This window comes from Cupressus sempervirens, chromosome 1 (assembly GCF_028749045.1).
Source record: "Cupressus sempervirens isolate cs-2001-9-10 chromosome 1, ASM2874904v1, whole genome shotgun sequence".
Lineage (NCBI taxonomy): Eukaryota > Viridiplantae > Streptophyta > Pinopsida > Cupressales > Cupressaceae > Cupressus > Cupressus sempervirens.
The window spans coordinates 847112591-847139252 of record NC_143118.1 but is presented as its reverse complement, the minus strand read 5'-3'; the positions used below and the strand labels follow the sequence as shown (position 1 = coordinate 847139252).

The window sequence follows — 26662 nt, the reverse complement described above, 5'->3', positions numbered from 1 at the left end:
ATTGTTCCCACATAACCCATAATAGAGTTGAAATAAATATGTAATTAAAATCCACATGCAAGAGAATAGACAACATACCCACGAAAATTGTGACACAAGATATACCTTGGGAAACCCTCATTGAGGGAAAAAAAACCCATCCTCCAAAAGCATTCGCCACCATGTATTATTTGGCAAAAACACCGTTGCAATACAACCATGGAAAACTTCAGAGCCATAGCCACAATCGAACAATCCATGTGAACAAGCATGAATCTGCACATCCCATGACATGCTTCCAACCTTCACAAATGCTCCCTTGCCTAACCTGTCAAGCCTTGTCCCACTTGACTCTTGCCTTTTTCCCTTCTATCTTCTCACAGAACAACTACCCTTGTGACTGCTTATATAGTAGCAAGTCCGACAAAATCACCAAGTGATATTACATAAACCATGTGCTACCTAACCCATTAACCCCACATTTAATGTTGAAAATTTAATTCTTTTCTCAAATATTAAATAATTACATGAAATATTATTACAACATTACAATACAACTAATCAAGTATATCCCATGGGAATCTTTTCATGTTGCACATCCATCTAGGTGCAACATTACATAATAAAATAAAATAATACAATATAACAATATTATGCAATGTGTGCAACACCCATTGTCTCAATAGCTCTAGCCATTGCATGTTATTTAATTAATAAGTCTCCTACTATAGCATTTGCTCAGAAGACACCCATCGAAGCATGGTCTAGCAAGAAACCGTCACTAAGACATTCACAATCTTCGATTGTGAGGCATATGCTCATGTGCCGAGTGAGAAAATATCAAAGTTGGAGAAAATGATATGCACGTGTATCTTCATTGGCTATGGTATCAATGTGAAAGGTTACAAGCTTTGGGATCCAACTATAGAGAAGGTGCTCCATAGTAAAGTGTGATATTTCATGAGTTGAAACACTCCACAGTTGATTTACAACAAGACAGAGAAGAGAAGCAAAATAAAGGAAGTAGTTCATATTCCTCCTACCTCTAAGGAAGAAGAACTACAAGCTCCTAATGGACTTGGTAATGAGTAAAGCCTAAGAAACTCTGAAAGTTTTGAAGAAGAGAAAGAACATGAACCTCAAACTTTGAGGAGGTCTACTCGTGATAGGTAGCAGCTTGATAGATTTGATTATTCACTTGAGAGGTTTGGATATTCTTTGTTGGATTTCAGTTGTATATTTTCTTTGATTTCTAACACTAATGAGCTTAGGACTATTAGAGAGGCTATGGGTATGAATGATGTAGATTCTTGGATGGAAGCCATGAATGAAGAGATTACTACATTGAATAAAAATGATACATGGGATTTGGTAACCTTTTCTTAGAGGACTGAAACATGTTGGATGTAAATGGGCGTTCAAGAAAAAAATGATAGATAAGTGTATCTTTATTGGCTATGGTATCGGTGTGAAGGGTTACAAGCTTTGGGATTTAGTAGAAAAGAAGGCACTCCATAGTAAAAGTGTGATATTTTGTGAGCTGAAATTTTCACAGTTGATTTGCAGCAAGAGAAGGAAGAGAAGCAGAAAAAGGAAGTAATTCATATTCCTCCTACCTCTAAGGAAGAAGAACTACAAGCTCCTGATGGACTTGATAACAAGGAGAGCCTAAGAAACTCTGAATGTTCTAAAGAAGAGAAAGAGCATGAACCTCAAAATTTTAGGAGGTCTACTCATGATAGGCAGTAGCTTGATAGATTTGGTTATTCACCTGAGAGGTTTGGATATTCTTTGTTGGATTCTAGTTGTATATTTGCTTTGATTTCTAACACTAATGATCTTAGGACTATTAGAGAGGCTATGGGTATGAATGATGTAGATTCTTGGATGGAAGCCATGAATGAAGAGATGACTACATTGAATAAAAATGATACATGGGATTTGGTACATTTTCCTGTAGGAGGGAAAGGTGTTGGATGTAAATGGGTTTTCAAGAAGAAAGTGAATCTAGATGGCAGTGTTTAGAAGTACAAAGCATAGTTGGTTGCGAAGGAGTATTTACAGGTGGAGGGAATTGATTATGGTGAGATATTCTCTCCTATAGTGAAGCTGACATCCATTCGATTCTCATTATCATTTGCACCAGCTTATGATTTTGAAGTTGATAAAATGGATGTGAAGACAACATTCCTTCATGGTGGTTTTAAGGAGGAAACTTATGCCATATCCAAATCATTTCATTTAGAAAGGTAAACAAAATCTTGTTTGTAAGTTGAAGAAATCTCTAAATGGTTTGAAACAATCTCCTAGAATGTGGTATCAAAAGTTTGACACCTATGTGTTTTCCTTAGGATTTATGAATCTAACGATTGTGTATATTATAAATATGACAATGGTCACATTCTTATCATAGTCTTGTATGTGGATGATATGTTGTTTATTGGGAATGGTAAAAGAATTATTTCAGATTTGAAGTCTCAATTAGTAGCATAATTTGAAATGAAAGATCTAGTTTAAGCTAGATATATTCTTGGGATTGAGATCATTAGAGGTAGAGCTAGTAGAAAGCTTTGGATGAGCCAGAGGAAGTATGTTAACTCTAGATGTTGGAAAAATTCAACATGACACTTGAAAGTAGTTAGTTGTTCTAATGTGACATGGATTGAAGCTTTCCAAGGAGGACTGTCCAAAAATATCCTATAGAGATGGAGGACATGTCTCGAGTACCATATGTGAGTGTTGTTGGTAGCTTGATGTATGTTATGGTATGTACAAGGCCAGACATTGCCCAAGTAATGTGATTCCTTAGTCGGTATATGGATAATCCTAGAAATGTGCATTGAGATGCAGTTAAGAGAGTGTTCAAATATTTGAAGAGCACATCTAAGTATTGCTTATGTTTTCATGGTAATCCTATTGTATGTCGTAATTCTATTTGTGTTCATGGATATGTGGATTTAGATTGGGTAGGTGACATTGACAACATAAGATCCACTAGTGGATATGTTTTCATGATGTTTGGTGGTGTAATTAGTTGGATGAGTAAGTTACAAGATGTAGCTGCTTTGTCCACTACAGAAGCAACTAATCATGCTTCTAAAGAGGCCATTTGGCTTAAGAGATTTTTTTTTTAATTTTGGTTTTGATGCAGGACAAATTACTACATGTTGTGATAGCCAGAGTGTTATATGTTTAGCAAAGAATGCCACTTTCATGCCAAAACAAAGCATATTGATGTAGAATATCACTTTGTTCATGATATGGTGGACGATGGAAAGGTTGTGACTTTGGATGATATTGCAGATGCATTGACAAAGCTAGTTAGCACTAAGAAGTTTAGATGGTGTGTTGGTTCTATGGGCCTTGGGTGCTATGTTCTGATACAGTAACTCCTATAAGGTCTTCATCAAGTGGGAGATTGTTGGGATAAGGTGACTATGCCTTATAATGATTTACCATTTTATTTATTCTTTTTATAAAGATGATAAATGAAGATGGAATCTTCCACAAGGATGGACTTGGAGAAGAAAACATAAAGTTTCTCATTTTCTTTGATTTGTTCTCTTTGCTTTGTTTTTAAGGCAAGAGTTCTGCATAAAGGACATTTCTAAAATAATTTGTAGATGCGTTGAATGCAAACTCGTTAGAAACTATATCCTCTTGTACAAAAATTCTATAAGTACAAGGCTTTGTTGTAGAGAATTATGAGACAAAGACAATTGTTTGAAGAGCATTGTTATGTTGCTAGAATTATTTTGGATTGAGTTATCACGATTGATTACTCTTGGAGAGTTGTGAATCTGGAGATTGTGTTGTAACTTTGTAATTGATCATACAATTGAGTCTAGCTTCGGAGTGGTGGGTTTTTTCCCAAAAGGGTTTCCCATGCATATATGGTGTTTATGTGTATAATCAATTTTCTATATGTTTTTATTTAGCTTGCAATAGTTTAAGGTTTGTGAGATAAATTTCAGCATCTTCTCTCCTATTAGATTTAGCATTTGGAAGTGTTTCCACACTTTGGCTTCCTTTCAAACACGGCATAACAACAATTGCATTGAAGGCATTTGTTTAGTCTTCCACCAGACAGACATCGATTGTTGAAGATCAAGTAGCCTACGACTCTCCAAGGCAAAAAAAAATCCCCCACCATGAAGTGCTAAACTACAATTTGTATTTTAAAACTTAGTATAAAATTTAGTATGCAACAAACACTACAAACCTTGGAAAAAAATTGTCCAAAATATTTTCTAGGCTACTGTAAAATGAACATGAATTTGTCTATACCTCAGGGTTTTTCCAAGTGTCACGAAGCTCTCTAGGGGTAGATATTGTTTATGGAGTTGAAAATAGAGGTTGTAGGAAGAACAAAGGAAGCTTTTAGACAAACACAAGAAGTAGCTTCTAGACAATTTTTCTCGAGGAAATTGGCCACATGCCAATAAAAAATAAGAATTTTGAGTATTGTAAATAAATTTAAAAATACACCATTTAAAAACTTAGCTTCCAAGAATTTATTCGTGCCATGAAAATCAATAGGAGGAAACCGAGAACATTAGTTCCCTACCTTGTATAATGCAGGGATTAATAAACATAAAATAATTTTTATATTGCAAAGTAGATAGGACACAATACTATTTTTTTGGTGCTATCTTTTTTTATTGTGAAATGTGAATTGAACATATACAAAAGATAAGATGTGAAAAATAATCTTCTTTCTAAAATTTTATTTTTGGAGGTTATATTTTTTGGTAGGAATATAAATAAAAATAAAAACCATTTCATTATAGCAGTATGAACATGAAACTCTAAGTGGTGAATAGTGAATGGAATTATGCAAAGAGGCGCACTATTAGGCAATTAACTTGAAAGATACAAGTATTTACTAGGGGAAATGAGGCAGTTGTTGCCCATGTTTGTATTAATGTTGTGTCTACCACTACCCTCCCCCTCACCACCTCCCTCCCTAGTTACTGCTCATAAAAGATCGAAAAAATGATCGTATGTGTACTTATAGTTGATCACATACGTACTACTAGTTGATCATTTTTTAGTTTTCTTGGTTGTTGATTGGTCCATTTGTGCAAAAAGTACTATTTTTGAGTGAGCAACTATTGGGGGGTCTTAGTGGCGAGTTTCAAGAGAACATTTTAAAATGACACTTTTAGCCCACCTAGCACTCTATGAGTTCTACAGAGGGCTTTGTAAATGTGGGAAAGCTGAAAGGTTAACTTTAAGCTCTTCACTCACTTATGGAGGTTCACCACAAAATTTAACAAATTTTGACATATAGATTACGAACTGTAAATGCGTAAAGTTAGCTTGAATGGCTACTAGGTTGTTTCCCCTACCTTATTGGTACAGATCATTTGTGTGGAGACTAATACTAAAAGACCTCGCTCAACAAGGTTTGCTTTGGGTACAATAAAGTAGATGGCCTAGTAGCTGCCCACATTCCAATGACCTAGTGTCTATACTGGTTGTCAATTGGTCCATTTGTACAAAAAAGTACCTTTTTTTTTTTGAGCAACTATTTGGGGTTGACCGTTGAACATAATAGACTAATGTTTTTAAATGACACTTTTAGACCACCTTGCACTCTACGAATTCTACACTAGATAATTTGAACAATTCTATATTTTCAAATACAAGTACAATCTATATTTTGTTTTTAATTGTTATTAGTTAGGTCAATTGTAGTTTGGGGTTTCTTTTTATTTATTTAAATATTTACGTTTATATTTAAGTATTTCTGATCTGGAATCCTGAAAACTAGTAAAAAATAAAATATAGCAATGTTTTCTAGGTAACTTTGTTGTTTGAAAAAAGAGTTTGCAGCTGCGTGTTCCGCAAGCAAAATTTAAAATTCTTTCGAAACAAACGAAGGGCACCAAAAATGAATTTAAGGATATTGACCAGTTTTACCCAAATCAAATGAATTAATTTTAATTGTGCAATAAAATTACAAAGTGGCGTCTCCGCCGTTGAGTTAATATACAGTTGCCCTTTCATGGACATCTTGGGGCAATGTTGCCCAACAAACTTTACACAATGAGTGGCACTGGAAGCGCACACTACTACCCTCCCCTGTATCCTATCATGAATTTTTGAAGAAAAGTGATTAGAATGATTTGTACACGGTTCCGAAGGTTGATTGATCAATATATCTGAAGGAAGCTCACATCCATATTTAAATTCTTCTCCTGAGGCCTCAGGCGCTGCACTTTCATGCGTGAATTCTCGCTTTTCCCCATCACCGACTTCCATGATGGCTTTGCTTTCTTCCCCTGCCGAACAATTTGATCTAACAACAATCCAGTTGCCACTTGGGGGGCTTGCGCACCAATCAGGCTTCTGAACACCTACAGCCAAAGCCGCCAATCTGTCCTTGGCTGAAAGTGAAGGCCTTTTCAGGGGCTCTTTTTCCTCCTCTGCTTGAGCTTTCGCACAAGGCCTTGCAATGGCCAGAGACAAAATCGGTACCGTAGAAGAAGAGGTCGAATCCCAATTAGGGCTCCCAAAATCCAAAGTACTGGTAGGAGACAGGGGAGCCCTTTTCTCCTCTGTTACAGAACAGCAGAGATCGATCTGGGAGAGGAAAGGATGTTCCAACAGCTGTGCAGCGGTCCACCTCTGTTTCGGATCTCTACGGAAGCACTTCTCCAGAAAATCCCGACCTTGAGGCGAAAGACAAGCAGGCAGTTCAGGCAACTCGTCTGTGCAACCGATTCGGTACATGGCTGCAAGGGGGTTCGAACCGGTGCCCCAAGGCGCCCTTCCGGTGGCCATCTCCACAACCGTGCAGCCCAGAGACCAAATATCTGAAGGCGGCCCCTGCTCCACGTGGTTCACCACTTCTGGAGCCATCCACAGTGGAGTGCCTCTCAAAACACTTATTACCTCCTTCTCCTCTCTTCTCTTAGCGGATCCAAAGTCACCGAGCTTGACAAGGCCACCGCATCCCACAAGCACATTCTTGCTCTTGATGTCACAGTGCACAATCCCCTGCCTGTGAAGGTAATCCAATCCACGGAGGATGCCACGAGTGTAGCTCCTGATCACCGATTCGTCCAACTGTCCTCCGAATTTGCTCAGCAGATCTCCCACGCTGCCGCCTGGCATCAACTCCATCATCAAATTACACGTCTCCTCACCGTTCTCATTGCTGTACTCCTTCCCCAGGCATTTCACAACGTATGGAGAATCCAAACTCTTGAGAATGTTGAATTCGTTTTCTAAACAAGAAACAGAGTCCCCTGCTGCGGACTTAACTGCGAAGAGGTCGCCATTAGAGTTGTTGATGGCGAGGCTGACTGTGCCAAACGCTCCAGCCCCAATTATGGTCCCCTTCAACCATTCCATGCTTTTGGTTCCCATTACAAGAATTTTTTTTGAATGCGGTAAAATGTCTGATTGCATTAACAGGCAATGGGGAGGTGCTTATAAAGCCGTGGTAGGTGCGTTACAAATGGATTAGGAACGTGGGAACAGTGGAAGGAAGAATCTTCCTAAATCCCAGAACCACGTAGTTTGTCTCTTTAGTCCGCGTTTAAAGATGAAGTCAAATGTCATCGGTTGGGAGTGGCCGCGCAAGGGAACCGTGTCTTGCTCGCCTTTGAAGTTTGAATACACACCAAACACGGAAAGTATTTTGCTTTAGTTCGTGAAAATTCCGTGGTTTTATCAAAATCCAGTGTGAAAAGAACCCGCCTTCCCCGATTGACCATTCGGGGAAAATAAAACGTGTGTGGCACGGTGGAATCCGTCATTTGCTTCTTTCCACCTTCCGGGAAAGTTGCATGGGGGGCCCCACGCCCAAATGTGATTTTATCCGAAGTGAAGTCATCCATGCCATCATGGCCTCAGTTGGAGTTGGTTATTGAATTACACCTATAATTTACCTGCATTGGGATCGGGACACTTGCTTTGTCCTAACTACAACGTGGGAAATGACGTTTTTAAGTCACGACCTTCCATTGCCACTTCTTCTTCCCGGCGCCAATGTACGCAGTTGCGGCATCCTAAAGTTTTGCTTTTCCAACGTGTCATTGAGTTTCTTGTTTTTTTTTTCAATTTGGAACTCTCCGAATCTTCTGGGAGTATAAAATGCGTGTGGAATATTATTAGCTGTGTGCTAATATCACATTGTGCCGGATAAGTTTTCCAAATCTTATACCTTAACTTTTCTAGATGACTGAAGAAGATATCCAAAATTTTAAAAAAATAATAATACCAATAATAAATCATATAAAATTTGACAGTGGGGGTCAACTTTGCCTCTCTAGAAAGGATATTAAATTGCATACCAGACACAACATTGACTGCCCAGGGTCAAATTTAATATGATTTTCTTGACGATAACTTGATACAATGTGAACAAGGTACCAAACTTAACAGCCACAATCATGCAAAAAGTGACACAGGTGGCAGCATAAGGTGGAACCAGGCCAACATGAAATGCAGGGCACCTAAAGTTCGACAGCTGAAAAATCGGTGCGAATTTCAATCGTCATGTCTTACGTTTTAATCAAAAGTCTGCTTTCCGTACTTTATTTCCGTACTTGTACACAAATTCAGTCATTACTTCTTTCTGGTTGGAAAACATAGGTAATTGAGCTCCGTTCACACATAAATAAATGTGGGCTAAAGAGAACAAGATAAAGGGCCACGTTGCATCAAGATGGATAAATAAAGGTTTAAATGCACCTCTCCTAGTCGCCTCTCCTTTTTCATATTTCCTAAAATAAGATCAAACAAGCTGTAGTCTGTTATATTTTACAGAAATATATTTTTCATGCTGTTAAATTTTATATCCATGTGCGTAACGTTTCGATTTCTAAATTAGTGCATGGTTCATAACTTGAAAAAAAAATATGATATGCATTTAATCTGAATATTGTAAACGATAAGAGAAGGGATTTTTTAAAATACATATGTTACTATATTTTATTAATAGAATTATGAAGTGAATTTTGAAAATGTGATTAATTTTATTATTTGTTTACATTGACTAAAAATTTGAAAAAAAAATTAGTTGTGAAGTAAAATTTATTTTATTTTTAATTTTTACAAAAGATTCAATTTGATTTTGTTAGTAGAGTGTATTTTGATTTGCATGTATTGCTAATAATTCTTAACATTAGCTTAATATATTTATTTTAATACTATATATAACATGCATAAAGAGATATCTTTCTGTAGGTGCTTATTACGCCTCATAGTAAGTAAAAAAAAAAAGGAGCTCCAAGGATGTCTGTTAATGTTTGCTTTCTATCATTAAAAGCATCAAGAGGGTGTTGGCCCGTGGAACAAAACTAGTGTATTAATAGCACTAGCACATTTTTAGCACAAGCATCAACCCATAGTTTTCCTCTATCAAAAACAAAAACCAAATAGTTCAATGTATCTACGCCATTCAAAGCAGAATCTTCCAACATAATAATATAAACAAAGTATCTACATCACGCAAGGTGGGTAATAAAAGGTCTAAAGCCATCCCGACTATTAATTAAACAGAAGTAGAAAACCATAAGACTAACAAGCTTAATTATCTCCCAGTGGCTTAGAAAGTGGCGTGGAAGTCCATTCTTTTCTAAGGAATTGGAACACATCCTTATAGTCTTCGTCAGTCTTAGGCTTGGACCCATAAATCTTCTCATGCAACACTCACAGTGTCACAGGACAAGCATGCATAACTTTGATGGCAAGCTTGTTCGAATCCTTAATCATTTAATTGAAGCTACCAACCTCCCTTCTCATCTTGTGCATCATTACTTCTTACTTCTCAAGCTTGTGCAACATCGCTTCATGCTTCTCAAGCTTCTCTTTCATCTTCCCCAGCCACCAGCAAGCATTGAGCCAACAATGTCCTTTGGAACCTCCATGAAAGGAACCTACATAAAAGTGGGGTTGGAGATGGGGTTTTTATCTAGGTATCAGAGGGGGAGGGAAGGGGGTGTTCTTGACATTAGAGAGGGGGGGAGTCAAGGGACTTTCTTGAAGAATGGACAGACAATTCCTCTCCAAATTTAGCAACTGAATTGTCAGAGTATGACCCTTCAACAATTTCCAAAGTTTGCTTGCATTTCTCCTTAGCAAGCCTATTAGACCTATGAGCTCTAGGGGTTTCAATATTATCAGCTGACTCCATAGTATACACCTCTTTCTTGCTTTGTTTAGGTGACCTAGTAAGCTCACTGGTTTTTTCACGAGGGTCGAGCGAGGAGGAAGACTTAGTTTTGGCCCTTTTATTGCTAGGCTGAGAAGGATCAACTTAATGGGAACCAGGGGGAGTGGCAACATAGGTGACAATGGGCTCAATAACATGAGGGTGTAAAGCACAATGGAAATTATATAGTCTAAACAACAACCCTTGATGCAAAATCATAGTCCTTGCCTTTGCAGTTAGCTTCAATATTACTTTCAATGATGCAACAGGTAAAAAGGAATAAAAACTAAGGACTTTATGGTACAAACGGTTAAGGAAAGGGAGGCAGTAAAAGTAATACATCATAAACTTACCTTCAAGGGTGAAGTATTTCATTATGATGTGGAAAACATCCTTCTAGATACCCAGGAGATCTTCTCTTCTAAGTCCTCCTTGCTTCTTGATTGATTCCTCTAGAGGAATGAAATATTGCTTTAGGGTATCATAATCCCACGTCTTGCTGAATTTCTACAATTTTATCCCTTCCATAGCAAGGCCTGTGGCTTTAGCAATGATCTCCTCATTGATTTCAAAGGTTAGACCTCTCACCACAACCCTTGTGTCATTCCAAGATAAAAGAAACTATTTCGAAGTACTTTCATCATGCCCATTGGTCATACATTCCATATATTAACAACCCTCCCTCTTCGCACACAAACATGGCCTTCACAATTTTCCTGAAGGCAATATCGATTATGTTGGACTCAATGTGAACCTTGTTACCAACCATGGTTTTCAACTTCAAACACTTGAAGAAATACAGAGAATGAAACTTAACTTTTTGCAAAGCAGAAAGAATGTCAAAATTCAAAAAGTCCTTTTTAATGCGGTTGTATCATTTATTTTTCTTGCAATAATGACGGAGATAAAAGTACCATCTAGTTAAGTAATTTGATTGTTCGTACACATACAAAGCCTTAATTTTCTAGAAGGGCATGGTACTAACCTTGCCATTTTTATTAAAATATTTTTTGGGTGTGTTAGAAATATAATTAAACAAATTCTTTATTTAATGATGTGAAATCATTAAACCAGATTCCTATACAAACTTGAGTCAAGCTCAATTTTTCCTTTCCAACTCATAATTAAAAAATTCCAAGTTTTTTTTCCTAGTTGATGCTTGTTAAATATAATATTAAAATAAATATATATAAGCTAGTAGCAATTGTCACAATCAGAAAATGTAACTATTGATTTATGTTATAATAATTATAAAAGAGGTCTAATGCATATACCATAAAGAGTTTAACCAATAGAAATACTAGTTAATAGTTTATGATGAGAGAATGTGATCTATGGTCTGTTCAAATATTATATTTAAAACACCGGACCATGACTATACCAAAATCATAAACAAGACAAAATAAAACAACATACTATATTCAATTATCCCTTGAACCATGATGTCCAAGGAAGAGGTCTATCTACCCAACAGAGTCTAAAACCATCATGTTCAATAACATTGTAAGGGTTGTTGAGAACTACTTCCCATGGAAAACTAGGAGGATTGGGGACAACGATAATCAGAATACAGGGGGTCCTATCTGCTTTGAGTTCAACTACATTTTGTTGCATCACAATGGCATTAGATGGTCTATTATCTAGAATAAGACTGATCAATACCCCTCTTACTTCTGATCTCTGATTATTAATCGATGTTGCTTTAGTTGGCCCTTTTCCATGCATTGCCTAGTTATTCAACTCTACAATTCTCTTCTTCCTAATGATTTTATCTAACATCTCCTTCAATGTGAATTCAATATTAATTTCTTTGACTTCTTTGGATTGGATTTCATATTTAATTCCTTCCTTCTTGAGAATATCAATGCATTCTTTGATTACTTTAAGAAACTGTTGCCCTTTGACTTTGAAGCTCATTGTAACCTACAAGTAAATATGATGTTTTATGAGACTCCACAGAGACCCAATAAGAACCCAATATCTACCTTAGAAGATGTCCTCATTCCTAAGAATCCACAACACCCAAACCAAATGAGAAGAGAGAGTGATCCAAAGAAGGTTAAAGTGTTTCGATAAGTCAAGTATGATCCCAAAAATAACACAAAAAATAGAGACATCTTGCCTGTTGTCATTGCAAATAAGCTCCAAAATCCTTGGCAAAGTTGTAATAAAAAAGTATATGATAAACTAAATCTAGTTGCTGATAGAATGAGCATGGGTAGGGGTCACCACCAGGTTAGATAATAGGAAGTTTTTGGAGTACATTTTGCCAGGGAAAGCATTGAATATTGGGTTCCACAACTCTATGATAGATAGAGTTAGAGAAATTGGACCAAAATGTTTGGTCATTGGTAGTATTCCATTTAGCATTGAGGTAGTTAGAAATATCAGTAGAGTTAGAGAGTGAATTGTAGATATTTTTGGCTTTGGTTATTGACAAGGGGGAGCCATCTAACCATTTAAGTTGTGAGGGGGAGCGACGGGTGTAAGCTGTCTATGTTCTCACCACATTCTATTGGTAGTTTATATAATCCCCAGGCTTCCTTCAACATGGAATGGTTTATTTTTGGGTAAAAGGGATCTTATATTTATTTTTTAACTCTTCCCATGTAAATAGTTTTCTTTCATTAACTAGATGACTGAAGTAAGTGATGCCCAATCTAAACCATGACCTAGTAGAGCATCCTTAAAGTAATGGTAATGTTTTTCCATTCCTTTCCAAATTCCACCAAGGAGATTTTCTCCAAAAATCTTGAATTTATGATCTATTATACTAGCTCTAGATATCCATTATCTAATATGTTCCCAACCCTTCCAAATGGCTTTAAATACTCTAGAACCTGCCAACTTGATCTTCCATTTCTTGGATATAGATCATGTGTGTGAAGATTCCTCCAAAATTTTCCTAGGTGTGGCACCTCCTACCTATATTGTTTTGAATTAATATTTCCTAGGGTTTATTACATTGAGTAGATCTAGCCACCCATTTAACTACTAATGCAATACCTTGCCACCTTAGGTCTTTCAATCTTAGGCCCCCTATCTCTTTCCTCCTTACACACAATTTTTAATTTACAACAAGTCTTTTTTTCTTTCCTTTCCCATCTGACCAAAGGAGGTCTCTTATTATCTTTTACACATAATTAATATGAGATTGATTGAAAATTCATGCAATGAAGTAATAAACTATATATGCTAACAATATTTTTTGGCATACTTGGAGTATGTCAGCCAAGAGACATAGTTATTATTCTATTTCCATAGTTTCTTCTCGATCTTACTCTTAACCCAGTTCCACTTGATATTTAGATTAGGGGATATGGAAAAGGGTATACCTAAGTATCTTACATAGTGATTAGGGCCTCCCCAAGAAATTCCAAATCTAAATTATACCACTCAAGGGGTTGTTCCTCTCATCCAAGCATTATGGATTTTGCAATGGAAGTTTTGTTGCCATATGCTTTACCTAGAACATGTCCAATTTGGCGATAAGATGCTTGATATTACATTCAAATAGTTCAATTAGTAGAGAGGTGTCATCTGCAAATTGGACATTTAATATAATTTCTCACTCATGTTGTATGACATTTCCTTGAAATAGTTCCACTTTATTCAATTTTTTAATCATTACTAGCTTCCATATTTTCTATAATTGTTGTTATTTTTATGTCATAATTGAATAACTCTCACTTTACTATTATTGAATCATTATCATGACCAATATCTACTTCAATGTTACATAATAGTTTGTTTAATAATAACTCAAATAAACAAAAATTCAATCCATTTATTTGAATCACGTGGAGGAATGGATAAAAATATTGGAAAAACTCTAATGATAGCTCCTTTTTTCCTTGGTCCTTATTTGTTGTCTCCTTTTTTTCTAGGATTATATATCCAGGATCTAGCAACATCAATTAGTGTGATTTCTTCTAGAATGAAATCTTGTTTTATATCCATATATAAAAGATTTAATTTGTTCATCATCATTTTCCTCACTAGATACTAGAGTAGAAGTTTAAATACTTCACATGATACATTTAAACCTGAATATCTTCTGCTACTCTTCACTAATGAAAGTTCTAACAACATATGACATGTGGGCATATGCACCGAGTTGTGGTGCCAAAAAGGTGACAACAAAATTTTTTTTTCCTATTTTAAACAGCGCGCACGCACTATAGCGCGTGCGCGCTTTAAAAAAAATAAAAAGTATGTATGATGGGCTGCAAACCCGCAGCCCATCATTTTCATTACCATTTTCTTCTACTCCTACATCGAGCAGCGCGTACGCGAGTTGAAGACTCAACATTTGCACCACCATTTTCCAAAATGCCTCCTCGTCGACGAAATCCAAGACCACAAGCGCACCCACGACGATGCCGTAAGTGATATAAACCTAACTTTGCATTGTTTGATATATTTTTCATATTGTTTTGTAAGTTTTTTATATTCTTTTGTAGGGTTTTTACAAATTTCATTTAGATTTGTTTATTTATTTGAATTTCAATTGATTTTTTATCAGGAAATGTTCATAATCAACCAGAAAATCCACAAGAACATCAAAACCCTCAAGAACGCCAAAACCAAAACCCTCCTCAAGAAAAAGAACAAATTCCACAACCCGAACCAATTGCAAGACCTCCACCAGGCACACAAGAAAATCTAAGAAATGAAATAGAGAGATGCAAAACTGAATTAGAAGGAATCATTGCTCGGTTGAAAGAATCCGGACAAACCAATCCAATGAGGGCTCAATTGGCATCATCCCTCGAATCCATTAACACTCAGATAGCCTCAGTTAGTGGTCAGTTAGATATTTGGCGGGCTAAGAGGGATGAACAAAAAAGATTTTATGCAAATAAATTGTCATATGAAGATGTTAAAAAAAAGGAAATACCAAAAGGTAGTATATGTGCATTATTTAGAAAACCCGGTGAGCAAAATACTGTTAGAGAGGGTACTAAATGATTCCCCATCCATTGGTGCATACATGATGCTATTAGAAATAATTTTTGGGATAGATGGTGAATGGTTTTTGATGCCCCTCCTTGCAACAATCACGAGGTCCCCATGTATTTTTTGAAGAAATTATATTGTGAGTTTGTCCTTGGGGAGATCCCCAATTATTTTGATATGTTAGTCTCCCAGGGTAGAGGTGGGGGGTCATCATTTGAGAGGCCCGGAGCACGTCGTGAGCCTAATGTAGTTAGGGCACCCATGGTCCATCCACAGTGTGAGCATGTGATTATTCCTTCAGTTGTGAAGGAACATGTAGAGGCCAGCACTCTAGGGACCATTAATGCTTTGACATAGACCCTCATCCATTCCATGAGCCCATTAGTTGAGGGGTAGCCTTCTATACATCGTGGTGACATGTGCACTTCATGCGAATCCCTATGCACATTTGGCACTCATGTCGGAGATGGTGCAGATGATGGGCTTGTCACCGATCAGTTCCTGAATGAGACATTTGGCATTGACACATAGGTAAATTACTAATTTGATCACATTTCATACGTATAGTGAATGATTAATTAATTAGGATTTATTGACATTGTTCAAAATTTAGGGTCAAAGTGTTCCTGGGCCTAGCAGTGATCCTCTAGGCCCATTTTTTGTCCCTTCGACGAGTCCTGAGGTATGTATCAATTTAATCATTTTAATTAATACATATATTTATTACGTAATCATATTAAGGATTGACCAAAAAAAATATGCATGTGCATCAGTTCTCCACAGGACCCTCAACCTTTACCACAGACGCAGAGCAAAGACATCATACGAGCTTCACACAGGTACAGTTGTTTCATGTTAATTTAATTCATTTGATTATATTTATTCCATGTTTCATGTTAGATATAATGTGTATTGTATGACGTGCAGCTCATGATGTCGGACACACCTCCTCATCTGCGACAGTCTGTTGATAGTGGAGTGGCCGCAGCTGTGGCTAGCTCACAGCCACTGACGAAGGTATGAAAGAATTTTCTTCGTTTTAGTTGTTGTTTATAATAGTTAATCTGAAAATTTCTAATGTTATTTATAAGTGATTATATTTATTGAATTGTTGTAGGGTCTTGTCATGCCTGATCGTCCACGAGCATTTGATCGTCCACGAGCATTTGAGGTGGACTTACAGAGTGACTATTTGTTGGCGGTAAGAAAATAATTGATTTTGTGAGTACATATATTTGATTTCAATGTATAATAAATATTGATTCATATCTACTTTCTTTATATTAGTTGGACCTGGAGAAGAGCCTCAACAAGAGGTCAAGTGAGTGTGTCAGGAAGGCCCCGTCATCTCCACTGTCTCCCTCCACACGACGGCAGAGGACGTCAAGAGACTTGTTTCCTTCCCCTCGTGGGAAGGAAAAGATGTAGTTGAGATATTTGATACATATATATATATAGACTTGTTTCCCTCCCCATGTATATATATAGGCATCTGAGAGACATATTCGATACACATTTGATGTACATATGACATTCTATATTTGATGTATGACATTATTGGTTAATATATGATATGTTTGTTCATATACGACATTATTGGTTATCATAATATATTATGTGTTTGTTAATGTATATGACATTATTGGTTATCATTTTATATTATATGTTTGTTCATGTATGACGTTAAATTAGATATGTTCGTGTATGACATTAAATTAGATATGTGCATGTATGAAATTAAATTCAATTGCTAGAGAGTTGCCATTATGTCTACCAACTAGTAGATGTTCTTTTTTTCTTTATTAGTATTTCTCAAAAACTGCAAAGAAGTTGTTTTTGGTAGTATCTACTATAGTCCTACTCAAATATGTTTTCAAAAATACTTAGTATGGCAAAGAAATGTCTATGGAAAGCTTGTCAAATAGGATATTAAAGAACTAAATGTGGATAGTCATTAGTACCCATCAATAAGAACACGGACATCTTTCTCAAGCAAGCCATATGACATTAGCAAGTAATTTATAAATTTCCTTTGCAAATAACTAGAAGATGCTATGAATCTTAATACAGAGTTAATCACGAACTCATTATTCCATCCAAGAAGCATATATCACCCTAAGCCAATTAACCGATAGGATAAAAATTAATTCAATTTCAACAAAATTTTGAGTATAACAAGCATCTTAGGGATTCTTACAAGAATTAACACGATGTTCACAAGAGCATTACAAGTTCTTGTAATGCTATTTCACATATTGTAATCATATTCAGTTTTGAATGGCCATTTGTGTTACAAGCATAAATGTTCTTTAAGGTCTTTTAATTCTAGACATGAATTTTATTATGAAGCTTTTTTATGCATATATTGTTGTTCCACATTATGCTAATTTGACTCTCATTGGTTGATTTTGGTCTAGACATGACGTTATTCACTACCTTTTTTATATATTATGTTTTTGTAGTGAGGTTCTGGCCTGAATGAATGTATTAATCATCGAAGTTGTGAACCTTGGTCGAGATCCTTACAAATATATTTTCAAATTGGACCTCAAATAGTTTTCTCAGTCACCCCCTGTACACAGATACTCAAATTGTAGTTAATTACAAAATTAATACTGAATTAACACAAGTTTAATTGAGAAGTATTATGTACCTCAATAGGCTAGATTATTATTGACCGGGAAGCTTTATCTTAGAGCAGTTGGTTTCCTAAATCTTTAGCGCAATGGCAGTCTTATGGAATGTGGAATTAGGTCTGCTAGCTAAGGAACGTTCTTTAAAAGGTGGAGGAAACTCAAGACTCACATGTTTCCAATCAATATAAATGTTTACATCGCTTCTCTAATTTTTTCTATTTATGATCGTCTTCAAACTTAACTTTCTAAATGTATTGATGGGGAAATAAAGATCTTCTAGGAACTAAAGGCTAATCATGTTTAATACTTACAATTCTCTGTTTTTATCTAATAATTTAAAAAAGATTGTACAAGTGTTTTCAAAGAGCAACACTTGTCACTAACATCATAAGAAGGAATATCCAAGGAGTCTTACCACTGATCCCCCACCACCAAATTCAAGAGAAAACAAAATTCCACTACTAAAGAGATAGTAACAATGATCATCCCTAGTCTCTCCCTTATCACAAAATGATTACCATCAAAATTTGCATTTCCAATTGCGTCATGTGCGTTGAAGTGATAGTAACATTTTCACTCTCTTACCTAATGTCTCCCATTTCTGAAACTCCTGGGGAAGGGCAAGGCCATCTTCTCAGTACTTCAAAATACAACGAGTTCCATTTTTTCACATATTGATAATCGTTGACTTAAAGTATAGTCGAAGTATTGACAACCCATAGATATGCCCCGTCAAAGATCGCAGCCCTGTGGCATTTAGTGACCCTTAGGGACATTCTGGTTCAGCGTGCCTGAGAACGTTCGAGCATTGAAGGGGACAGGAAGAGGTTGGGGATAGGGTTTACCCGACCACCCGGAGCTAATGGAGTAGACAGTTTGATCCCATGACGAAAGATGAGAGAGATTTGGCAGTTGGCAACTTTGTACTGGCCAACACTACAAGTTTCAGCATCACTCGACATGGCATTGTAGAATGAAAATGGAATGTGATCTCCAAAAAGCGAGAGAGGTTATTGTAGGTCTCTGCAATACAGTCCTGTAGGAATTGGAATCTCATCCATAGCTTGCACGAGCTCCGAGATATGCCCCGTCAAAGATCGCAGCCCTGTGGCATTTAGTGACCCTTAGGGACATTCTGGTTCGGCGTGCCTGAGAACATTCAACCATTGAAGGGGACAAGACAAGGTTGGAGATAGGGTTTAACCGGCCACCCGGAGCTAATGGAGCAGACAGTTTGATCCCACGATGAAAGATGAGAGAGATTTGGCAGTTGGCAACTTTGTACTGGCCAACACTACAAGTTTCAGCATCACCCGAGATGGTGTTGTAAAATGAAAATAGAATGTGATCTCCAAAAAGTGAGAGAGGTTATTGTAGGTCTCCGCAACACGGTCCTGTAGGAACTAGAATCGCATCCATACCTCGCACGAGCTCTGAGATATGCCCCGTCAAATATCGCAGCCCTATGGCATTTAGTGACCCTTGGGGACATTCCGGATTGGCGTGCCTGAGAACGTTCGAGCACTAAAGGGGATAGGACGAGGTTGGGGATAGGGTTTACCCGACCACTCGGAGCTAATGAAGCAGACAGTTCGATCCCACGACGAAAGGTGAGAGAGATTTGGCAGTTGGAAACTTTGTACTGGCCCACACTGCAAGTTTCAGCATCACCCGAGATGGCATTGTAAAACAAAAATGAAGTGTGATCTCCAAAAAGTGAGAAAGGTTATTGTAGGTCTCCGCAACACGGTCTTGTAGGAACTGGAATCACATCCATACCTTGCACGAGCTCTGAGATATGCCCCGTCAAAGATCGCAGCCCTGTGGCATTTAGTGACCCTTAGGGACATTCTGGTTCAGCGTGCCTGAGAATGTTTGAGCACTGAAGGGGACAGGAAGAGGTTGGGGACAAGGTTTACTCGGCCACCCAAAGCTAATGGAGCAGACAGTTTGATCCCACGATGAAATATGAGAGAGATTTGGCAGTTGGCAACTTTGTACTGGTCAACACTACAAGTTTCAGCATCACCCGAGATGGCATTGTAGAATGAAAACGGAATGTGATCTCCAAAAAGAGAGAGAGGTTATTGTAGGTCTCTGCAACACAGTCCTGTAGGAATTGGAATCTCATCCATATCTTGCACGAGCTCCGAGATATGCCCCGTCAAAGATCGCAACCCTGTGGCATTTAGTGACCCTTAGGGACATTCTGGTTTGGCGTGCCTGAGAATATTCAAGCATTGAAGGTGACAAGACAAGGTTGGGGATAAGTTTTAACCGGCCACCCGGAGCTAATGGAGCAGACAGTTTGATCTCACGATGAAAGATGAGAGAGATTTGGCAGTTGGCAACTTTGTACTGGCCAACACTACAAGTTTCAGCATCACCCGAGATGGTGTTGTAAAATGAAAACAGAATGTGATCTCCAAAAAGCGAGAGAGGTTATTGTAGGTCTCCACAACACGGTCCTGTAGGAACTAGAATCGCATCCATACCTCACACGAGCTCCGAGATATGCCCCATCAAAGATCGCAGCCTTATGGCATTTAGTGACCCTTGGGGACATTTCGGATTGGCGTGCCTGAGAACGTTCGAGCACTAAAGGGAATAGGACGAGGTTGGGGATAGGGTTTACCCAGCCATCGGAGCTAACGGAGCAGACAGTTCGATCCCACGATGAAAGGTGAGAGAGATTTGGCAGTTGGCAACTTTGTACTGGCCCACACTGCAAGTTTCAACATCACCTGAGATGGCATTGTAAAACAAAAATGAAGTGTGATCTCCAAAAAGTGAGAGAGGTTATTGTAGGTCTCCGCAACATTGTCCTGTAGGAACTAGAATTGCATCCATACCTTGCACGAGCTTTGAGATATGCCCTGTCAAAGATCGCAACCCTATGGCATTTAGTGACCCTTGGGGACATTCCGGATTGGCATGCCTAAGAACGTTCGAGCACTAAAGGGGATAGGACGAGGTTGGGGATAGGGTTTACTCGGCCACTCAGAGCTAACGGAGCAGACAGTTTGATACCACGACGAAAGGTGAGAGAGATTTGGTAGTTGGAAACTTTGTACTGGCCAACACTACAAGTTTTAGCATCACCCGAGATGGTGTTGTAAAATGAAAACATAATGTGATCTCCAAAAAGAGAGAGAGGTTATTGTAGGTCTCCGCAACACGGTCCTGTAGGAACTGGAATCACATCCATACCTCGCACGAGCTCCGAGATATGCCCCGTCAAAGATCGCAGCCCCTATGGCATTTAGTGACCCTTGGGGACATTCTGGATTGGCGTGCCTGAGAACGTTCGAGCACTAAAGGGGATAGGACAAGGTTGGGGATAGGGTTTACCCGGCCACTCGGAGCTAACGGAGCAGACAGTTCGATCCCACGACGAAAGGTGAGAGAGATTTGGTAGTTGGCAACTTTGTACTGGCCAACACTACAAGTTTCAGCATCACCCGGGATGGTGTTGTAAAATGAAAATAGAATGTGATCTCCAAAAAGCGAGAGAGGTTATTGTAGGTCTCTGCAACACAGTCCTGTAGGAACTGGAATCACATCCATACCTCGCACGAGCTCCGAGATATGCCCCGTCAAAGATCGCAACCCTATGGCATTTAGTGACCCTTGGGGACATTCCGGATTGGCGTGCCTGAGAACATTCGAGCACTAAAGGGGATAGGACGAGGTTGGGGATAGGGTTTACCCGGACACTCAGAGCTAACGGAGAAAATAGTTCGATCCCACGACGAAAGGTGAGAGAGATTTGGCAGTTGGCAACTTTGTACTGGCCCACACTGCAAGTTTTAGCATCACCCAAGATGGCGTTGTAAAACAAAAATGGAGTGTGATCTCCAAAAAGTGAGAGAGGTTATTGTAGGTCTCCGCAACACGGTCCTGTAGGAGGTAGAATTACATCCATACCTCACACGAGCTTCGAGATATGCCCCGTCAAAGATCGCAGCCCTGTGGCATTTAGTGACCCTTAGGGACATTCTGGTTCAGCGTGCCTGAGAACATTCGAGCACTGAAGGGGATAGGAAGAGGTTGGGGATAAGGTTTACCCAGCCACCCGGAGCTAATGGAGGAGACAGTTTGATCCCACGACGAAAGATGAGAGAGATTTGGCAGTTGGCAACTTTGTACTGGCCAACACTACAAGTTTCAGGATCACCCGAGATGGCATTGTAAAATGAAAATAGAATGTGATCTCCAAAAAGAGAGAGAGGTTATTTTAGGTCTCCGCAACACGGTCCTGTAGGAACTAGAATCGCATCCATACCTCGCACGAGCTCCGAGATATGCCCCATCAAAGATCGCAGCCCTATGGCATTTAGTGACCCTTGGGGACATTCTGGATTGGCGTGCCTGAGAACGTTCGAGCACTGAAGGGGATAGGATGATCTTAGGGATAGGGTTTACCCAACCACGCGGAGCTAACAGAGTAGACAGTTCAATCCCACGAGGAAAGGTGAGAGAGATTTGGCAGTTGGCAACTTTGTACTAGCCGACATTGCAAGTTTCAGCATCACCCGAGATGGCGTCGTAAAATGAAAACGGAGTGTGATCTCCAAAAAGTGAGAGAGGTTATTGTAGGTCTCCAAAAAGAGTGTTTAAAAATGCAAAAACAGCGGGGGGTCCTTTGTATGGTTTGGGAGTTTGACCATTAAAACTAGAAATTGTCCTAGTAGTAAGTGCTGGTAATAGTTTTGAAATTTGATTGTTGAGTGTTGAGAAACCTCAAGTTTGGGATTTTTCTTGTTGGTTTGAGTCTATAATAACCATTTCCATCTGAAAATTCAATTGTTGAAACCATTTAAGAAGTATTTGCATAGTTTTCCCTAAAATTTGAGTGCATAAAAAGGGGTATGTGATTGCTCCCAAGGTGGATTTAGTGTTTTCTCCAAACAAGAGTTGCATTTTATGTTTGAAGTCATCTAATATAACCAAAGTGAAGGTGGTTGAACCATTTTGGGGTTCTAGAGACGTTGCAAAGTAAGAGTTCTAGAAAGCCCTAGGGTAAAGGGGCTAGAAAGGAGGGTTTTGTAAAAACCATTGTAAAGTTGATCATGAGACCAAAAAAATAAAAGAAACCTTGCATTTGAGTCGTGTCTTAATACTTTTTTGGGTCATGGGAGTTCCAAAAGTCAAGGGATTGTGAGTTGCTTTGTAAATGGCCTCAAACTAAGCCTAGTTGGCAGACTGAAATAGCCAGTTTTGAGTGATATTTTACAAAACAAGTGTAGTTGGTTTTGGAGTATATTTTAGAGTGAGGAAAAGGGTATTTTAATCACCCAATAGTTTAGGACTGGCAAGGGCTAGTTGGAACAAGCCTAGAAGAGGCAAAATTGAGAAAGTGTAAGAGATGAGTTGCAAGAAACAACTACTGTAGATGATGCAAATATTGATGAGTCGTAAAGCGAGGGGGAGGAAATCACTATTGAATCCTTCCTAAAAATCAATGGCTTATTAGATGAACCAATTAACACTTTGTTGAGGAGTTATGGACAAAATATGAAGGGACTAGGTACAATTGCACCTAAAAATACCCAACCAGAAAACCTGAACCAGCCAGTGGACTATTATAGGAGATAAAACCTTGAGCATACAACAAACATTGATATTAGATTAATCTTGCTAATGCAAGATTCACAACCAGATTGGTTGTAGGAGGTTGTCACAAACCTTGGGTAACCAAATACTTGTGGGGATGAAAATGTTTCCAATTTAATTCCATCCCCACCACATGTTGACCCCAAGGACGTCATCTAAGGCTTTGCAAATGGTGGCAACCATGATGAAATAAATAGTTAACAATTTTTTGATACCCAGGCCCAAAATGACTATGATGGAGATGATGATTTTATACGTTACATGCCACTAGACAGAAAAAAACATAGTGGTTTACCTAGTAGATTCCTATAGCTACCAAAGAAAAGGATACAAAATTCTAAGGAACAAGAGAGACTAAGAAGTTATTTGAGGCTAATGCACTTTACATGAAGGAGAAGATCAGGGATAGGAAAGATGGGAGAGAGGAAAAGATTGCAAGAAATGAGATCTTATATGCTATAGAGAGGGGAAAATGAGTTGCGGAGAAGGTTGCACTAAAGGAATAGAAGAGGAAAGAAAGAGAGGATAATCTAAATTTTTGAAAGAGATATAGACCAAATGTTGGAGGTGCACCTTCAACAACTATAGAAATTATATTTACAACACTAGTGGAAGGAGATGTAATTGCACTAGCCCTAGAATCAATTAGTATGCCCAACATACCTCTTCTCCCATAGCATAAATCACATTCTGATATGTTCAATGCTCTAATCCCTAGATTAGGAAATATTCTTACTTAATAAGTGTAACCCCAAGCATTGTCACCATAGTTGGCAACAAATGGTGAGAGTCCCAATCAACTAGTGAAAAAAATGACTAAGTTGATGGAGCTGAATCCTACATTACACACATCTCCTAGTAGTGGACAAGAGGATGTTGGGATTGGGAGCATAGCACCTATTCCCTTTCCTAGTTTTATGGACAATTGATGGGAACTCAAGTAGATGAGAGAAATTCCAATTTTTTTGAAGCGATAAAGTTTTGTGATGTATTTAGAATATCTAAGATACACTTATTTTTTATGTGAACTAAACCATTCTTACATTACTATTTAAATGTATTTGTATTGTTATAATAGTTTGATTGTTGGTCATGGCGTAAAATATGTAAAGTTTAGAAATATAAATAGTTCATCATAGAGATATTATAGAATTAATTTATTTTAAATAATAGAAATAATCATAACAAATAGATAGAAATAAAAAATAATAATTTTATACAAAAAGTTTTAATTTATTTTAAATAATTAAATAATAGAAACATCGTAGAATTAATAATTCAGTATAATCATAACAAATAGACACTAAACAATCCCAAATTCAAACATACGAAGGTCCAACTAGAATAATGACTTTAAATAACCAAATACCAAAGCCAAACAAAGGAAATGGGACTTTTACCTTAAATGAATAAATTACATGAAGAAGGGTGGCTGGCTGTTTGGAAATCTACTTATTTTTCTTCTCTCCCTCCTGTCATCCAAGAGAACATGCAATGAAAGAAAAATATCGTCACAATAAGAAAATATGAAAAATATTGTTCTAGCTTTAAAAAAATTGGAGACATCAAAACATAAAATCTAGATTCTAAACAAATCAAAACATAAAATCTATGATTTAAAATAAATCTCATCACTTACGCATCATAACAATACGGTCCACCTTAGTCATGTGGACAGTCTTGGGGAAGAGGTTGCAACAATGTATTTGGATCCAGTTGATCACTCTTTCTCTCTCTCCCTCTCTCTGTATTCAATCTAATGAGCCAACTAGATCTGCTCGACATTTTAATGTCTCAAGTATTGCCTCGTGGTCTGACTCGCGAACTCTCCAAAGATTCTTATTATGTGGTTTTCCATCATATTTTATCAAGTGGACATTTGATGTGACAACAAGATTTGAATAATGAAGAATCTTCCTCTCTATTTGCCAATTCTCGAATAACCACAAGTTAGGGTTCTTTATAGAAAATCGTCTAAGCCATGTGTCGGTTACAACCACCGCACCGACATGGTACTCTAAACCTTCACCATCTATAACCGAGTGATCCAATTTTTGTTCGGCTTGAACACAACGACACAAATAATAATCTGTCCCTTCTTCATTGTCTTCAGGTGCAATAACAGCAAAAACATGGCCTACAGTGACAAATGTACAAAATGCGGTCATTAATTCATAAAATACTTGCGTAAAAGTTATAAAGTTACATATTGAAATTACAAAGATATATAAATATATATATTACCAAGTTGCACTAGATCAGACAAGCGGTCAAAGTCAATAGACGATTCCATCTGTACCATTTCCAGTGCTTGTGGGGGACGATAGGTTTCAATTGGGTCCAAAACCTGTATATCCCATTTGTCCACCCATTCAGTCAACTCACAGTCATCCCAATTTTCCTCTGCACATGATGGACAATAGCATGCCATTTTTCGTGTGTGGATACTCCATGAACCTGCATCAGAGCTTCTAAAAGAGTGCAACTCACTGGATCCTGTTAGTGTGCAACAATCCTGATATGGTGCAATGTTAGTATTATCTATCAACCAAAAAAATCTACGAACCGTAGACTCACCTTCCTTACCTGGACCCATTGTAGCGCTACACCACTGAACGATGGATTTTGCATCTGTCAATATTGCTCCATCTTTGTACTTTAGTTCTTCATGAGCTAAGGCTCTTTTGATGTATGCGCCTGCACCATCGTGCTCTCCCTTTCCATCACCAACCTTTGTGAAATTCCACATGTATTGAATTCTACACAACTTGTGCATCTTGCTCAACCAATAGAACATTCGTGCATTCTTGAATTGAGATGCACAATTGTCTGACCAAATAATGTGCTGACGATATGTGATGCCCCTGTTAGCCAAATCTCCATATAATAGTTGAAAACAACCATGTACGAACTCTGTAGAATGTGATCGATCATCGCTGACGTAAAAATGGTACTCCCTAAAAATCTTCCTGTCATCCTCTGTACTTGTAGGTGAATGCATGAAGGTTATGTGAACAAATATGAAAACCGGTTGAGAAGTATAATACTTTGCTTGCACCTCATTTTGTGGTTGTAGTGTGTAGTTCTCTGCGAAATCTACAACTAAAACAATGGTATCCAGTGGAAACATATCCTTGCACAACTTGAATTGCAAATCCAGCCATCGAGCTCTATAGGTATGCCTTGCATACTCGAAAATAATCTTTTCACGAAAAATCTTCATGAACTCATACACTGGAATCTTTTCAATGACTAAATCACATCTTTTACCATGTTTCCCATCTTTTAGAGCATATGTCACTGT

The 26662-nt window shown here is 37.9% G+C and overlaps 1 long non-coding RNA gene and 2 pseudogenes across 2 annotated transcripts; 2 read left to right on the top strand and 1 right to left on the bottom strand.

The window, feature by feature from the left end:
- LOC149580497 (floricaula/leafy-like protein) overlaps nucleotides 1–1728 on the top strand; it is a 67274-nt pseudogene extending 65546 nt beyond the window's left edge.
- Nucleotides 1729–5781: 4053 nt separating this feature from the next.
- LOC149580496 (mitogen-activated protein kinase kinase kinase 20 pseudogene) lies at nucleotides 5782–7409 on the bottom strand (annotated as a pseudogene). The gene has a single exon (XR_016357055.1). The product of XR_016357055.1 is annotated as a mitogen-activated protein kinase kinase kinase 20 pseudogene (transcript).
- Nucleotides 7410–15612: 8203 nt separating this feature from the next.
- On the top strand, nucleotides 15613–16129 carry LOC149580495 (uncharacterized). Its single transcript, XR_016357053.1, has 2 exons — nucleotides 15613–15945; nucleotides 16034–16129. It is a non-coding gene; the product is annotated as an uncharacterized LOC149580495 (long non-coding RNA).
- The last annotated feature ends 10533 nt before the right edge of the window (nucleotides 16130–26662 follow it).